The sequence below is a fragment of the Hordeum vulgare genome, chromosome 5H, assembly GCF_904849725.1.
Source record: "Hordeum vulgare subsp. vulgare chromosome 5H, MorexV3_pseudomolecules_assembly, whole genome shotgun sequence".
NCBI classification, from domain to species: domain Eukaryota; kingdom Viridiplantae; phylum Streptophyta; class Magnoliopsida; order Poales; family Poaceae; genus Hordeum; species Hordeum vulgare.
This window is the reverse complement of record NC_058522.1, coordinates 516,073,384-516,078,391: the sequence shown is the minus strand read 5'-3', so window position 1 is coordinate 516,078,391 and position 5,008 is coordinate 516,073,384. Positions and strand designations below refer to the sequence as shown.

At 43.4% G+C, this 5,008-nt stretch overlaps 1 pseudogene; it reads left to right on the top strand.

The window, feature by feature from the left end:
• The first annotated feature begins 242 nt into the window (after positions 1 to 242).
• Positions 243 to 1,808, top strand: LOC123397100 (annotated as a pseudogene).
• The last annotated feature ends 3,200 nt before the right edge of the window (positions 1,809 to 5,008 follow it).

Sequence of the window (5,008 nt, the reverse complement as noted above, 5' to 3'; positions counted from 1 at the left end):
CACAACTCTAACAGTGGCTAGCCAATTGTTAGTTAGTCTACTTTACAATGCAAAAGCGTGTGCACACCAATGGAGTTAGATCGAGGCAACTTGTCTATAAATGAAGACATCCCCATGTCGATTGCAGGATCCATAAATCTAAGTAGTACTATAGTAGCATATCCCCCACTACCCTCATGATAATATTGTCAATTTGTTTCTCGCAAGAGCTGCTGATCTCCACTCTCGTGCTACTTGTCCCTATGTACTTGTACTTCAAGTATAGTAGTAGATCAAAGAACCCATCAATGCTTCCCACAAACTGGCCAATAATGCATATGTTACCTTCCTTCCTGGCCAACGCCCGCAACTTGCATGACTATCTCACCAAGGTCCTTGCCGAATCAAGCCACAACTTCAGGGCACGTGGCCCGGTTGGGACTAGGATGCGGTTACTAATCACCTGCGCGACCCTGCAAATGTCCGACACATCTTCACGACAAACTACACCAACTTCCCCAAGGGAGCAGAGTTTGCCGCCATTTTTGACATCATGGCTGGCAGTCTCTTCACCATCGATGGTGCACCGTCTATCCGTCCACGTGCAAAAATCCAAAGCGTGCTTAGCAGCCCATGGTTGGTTTCCAGTATGGCGACTTGCTGTCATGACAAGGTGGAGAATGGCCTTCTCCCATTGTTTTCCCACCTAGCAAGCACCAACACTCCCTTTGAAATGCAAGAAGTGATTTCAAGGTTTATCTTTGACCTGGCTGCCACACCTCTCTTCGGCGTGGACCCTGGCCTCCTGTCCTTCTCCTCGGACATGTTGATGCCACCCATGGATGCCGCGGTCGCCATGGACACGGTCATGGAGGTGGGATTTATCCGACACTTAATTCCAGCCTCTTGCTGGAAGGTAATGAGGTGCCTAAACATCGGCCCCGAGAGAAAGCTTCGTGCAACGCACAAGGTGCTAAGAAGATTTGCTGCAGAGATGATCAAGGAGAGGAATAAGATCACTCACAATGGAGGAAGACGTGCATTAAGTAATAATGAGGAACACGAGGATATTCTATCTTCCTACATCAATGACCCAGACTACATCAACACTGACTTGCTGCATGCGGTGCTCCTCAGCTTCATGCTTGCTGGTCGGGACACGGTTGGTATCACTCTACCATGGGTATTCTACAACCTCATCCTAAACCCTGACATTGTGTCAATTATCCGTAGTCAACTCTCACCCATTGCATCACGCAAAGAACCCATGGGCCCGGGTGCTATGATGATCTTTGAGCCGGAGGATACAAAATCTCTGGTCTATCTCAGAGCTGCCTTGTACGAGACTCTTAGGTTGTACCCATCGGCACCTATCGAGCGCAAGACAGTGGCTGCTGATGATATCATGCAGAGTGGCCACGAGGTGCAGGGCGGGGACACCATCCTTATTTCTCTCCACTCCATGGGGAGACCATCCTTATTTCTCTCCACTCCATGGGGAGACCATCCTTATTTCTCTCCACTCCATGGGGAGAATGGAAGACCTGTGGGGTAAAGATTGCCTTGAGTATAACCCAAATAGGTGGTTGTCGGAGGATGGAAACACCCTGAGGTACGTCCCATCTCACAAGTTCTTGGCCTTCAACTCGGGCTCAAGGATCTGCCCAGGCAAGGAAATTGCGGTTATGCATATGAAGACTATAGTCGCAACCGTGGTGTGGAACTTTGACACGGAGGTGGTGGCAGGGCAGATCATCCAGCCTAAGCCGTCTTGTATTCTACAGATGAAAAGTGGATTTATAGTAAAATTGAAGAAGCGGGAATTGTAACATTATGCTCTCCTTATATTTAAATTACTTTAGGGTCATTCGTGGTTCTTTCAAGGCCTGGAATCTCGGTATTGTATTTATATACACGGCTTGTTATTTATATGATAAAATAATCGGAATATATATTTATATTTATATCTATTATTTGCACACATTTTCTATTGAATCGGGAAGATGGATGATTTGTCTCTGAAGCATTTTCTGTTTGTCTTGGACGAGAAGTGGGCATAGTTGGCCAGGATGTGGCTGTGCTGTTTTGTGTTGTTGACTCACTCATGGTTTTTACTTAAAATCAATCGAGAGGCCATACCTAGATCATTAACATTTTTGGTTGATTGAGCAGTATGTAATCGGATAATTTTACGTTGTTATTGAAGTTTAGTGAATGACTCTACACCACCTCCATGACCATTCGCCATCATTGAGCCCACCTGTCTTCTCTGGTGTTACCACTTTATAGGCATCATTGACAAGAGAGAGCGAAAGACAAAGCCATCTAATATATGGTAAGCGTAAATGTTATATAGTTGGCTTTTCGATTGTCAATTATTATTTTTACTATCGCTTTTCGACTGTCAATTATTTTCTACAGATATGTTTATCACATGTGGGCTCAACATCCATGTGCAAGGAGAGTCACAAAGGATGTACATTTCTTTCTTCTGTTGCTACCAGCGTATGACCGCGATTGTCCTAAATATACACCACGGTCAAAGTTTTAAAAAACGGGTTATTGCAAATAACATCATAAGTGTTAATGGGTAAATTTGGCGCGCTAAAGCGCATTAAATGATCCTAAATGGCTTAGCGTGATCCCCTCCGAACAGTGTAGCACCACGGACCGTCGAAGTAGCGTGATATTTAAAACTCAGACCACTATACATAATAGTATGAATTATTTTGGATATAAATATGAATCAAAACATATAAGAACTAATAATAACTTCAACAAAAATAGCTTCCTTTGTTGCTTCTGTGGCAGGTTTACAAGCGAGAACCAATCACTCCATATTTTTAACCATCACGATCATAGATCCTTGTGTCAAAACGTGAATGTTGGTGTAAGTTAGCTTCAAATACACACGTTTGTAATAGTGGTATTAGTGTCCATTACTAACTAGACACTAGATTAACAAAGAATTTGGTTCTTTTCGTTTGAAGTCCAATGTCCTTTTTCACGGTTTCTATGCCCACCCTTTTATGTAGGGGTGGGAATAAATAACAAACACTGATACCGTACCACATGAATTCTGTATTTTTTCAGTCAATACCTAAAATAATTGTTTTGATATCTGATTAACTAGACTAACATATGGTGATCTCAGTTGTTAGCAGTTAAGTAAAACCCCAAAGTAACATGCCCACATTTATGTATTATTCCCGACTCAGCTAGATATTCCTTGCATGATGGAGGAGCTGTGTGACTGCTAGTTCTATAAGAAAATATTTCTATTATATATTAGAGCATCTATAGTCGGACTTGAAAAATCCTATCCCTCATACACCCGCGGGAGCTTCCGTTCTGTGTCCGGGCGTGTCGGTTTTGAGGCCTTACTTTTCGCCCATGCAGCCGCACTTCTCATATTGTTTCTCATATGTTAGGCCACCTGCACATGACTGATGCACAAGAAAAGAAGAAAGAAAAGAATGAATAAAGAAAGCGAACATGTTGTCTGTTGTGGTGCCGCGTCCTACGTGGCGGACTGATGGGGCATGCCCAATGCGTCCGTCAGCCCTCAAATCGTCTTTATATTTAAGATGGATCACTAGTAAAAAACACAGGGCTACCGTTCGGCCCTGGCCAGCCTATTAGTCCCGGTTCTTCAAGAACCGGGACCAATGTGTGGTATTAGACCCGGTTCGTGAGCCCAGGGGGCCGGCCGGGGCCTCGTGGGCATTGGTCCCGGTTCATGTGGAACCATTTGTCCCGGTTCGAGCCACGAACCGGAACCAATGGTCCTCGCTGCTGGCCCACAACCTTTAGTCCCGGTTCATGCCACGATCCGGGACAAATAACTTGCCTACATATATACCCACCGCCGCGGCAGAGCACTCCACAGTGCTCTGTTTTTGTCGAGCCGGCGAGGGGAGGGCATTTGGGTGCTCTAGTTCACCTCCTATGCACATGAGGTGTTCGATGAAATGCCCGAGCCACACTAGTTAAGCTTTCTCCTCTCGAAACTCGACCTCCGAGCTCCATTTTCAACGAGACTTGTCTAGATTTAGCAGTCCGTCACGCCCCGTCCTCGCCCCGTCTTCACCGCCGTCGATCGCCCGCGCCGATCTCGTCACCGGCACCACCGTGGTGAGCCTCTTGTTCTTATCTTCTTACTGAAAGAAAAAAATTATGACTTCAGATAGATACTTGTCTAATTTTCTTACTTTTATTATTCCTTGTTATTATATAGTGCGATGGTTTTGGTATCCGCCCCCGTCGGCCCTCGTCCTGTCTATGATTCAGATGTGGTATATATTATCTTTTCATAACTATTTGATTCATTTATTGTTTATGACAATTATGATGACCAACGTGACATATATTTTTAATCTAGGAGGTATGTGAACCGGAAATTCCAACCCACCTAGAAGTGCTTCTCGAGAAGTTAACTTTGGTTGAAAAATAAAACAAACACTTGAAGGAAAAATTGAATATAATTGAGGATCAGAATATGGAAATAGAGTTGCATGTTGCCGAGGTCATTGACGATCGCAAGATGAAGATCGATGCGATGCGGTTGAAGATGGATGCAATGCGCTTGAAGATGGACGAAATGCGCTTGAAGATTAGGAATATTAGAAAATATGCCATTGATAAAGAGGCTTGGTATCATTATGCTGTTGGGTCAATTGTTACCTTACTTGCGATTTTGATCGCGTTTGTTGTTGCATTTAAATATTTTATATAGTTGTATGTTGTTTTATGAGAGAACTTTATGTATTTATTTTTCAATAATAACATTTGATCACTATTGTGCTTTGGTTTTAATGTGATGATGAACTTGTATTAATTTGGTCATTTCTCTATTCATTTTGTTCTGCAATGGTTTTTTGATATATACTTAATTTCATAATAGAGATGAACCGCCAATGGATGTATGGTGACCGACGCACTTTGGAGTAAATTACGAGCCGAGACTAATGCCCGACTCAAAAAGGGTTGTAAATTGATGATGTGGCTTTGAATGGTGCATTTTGAACAC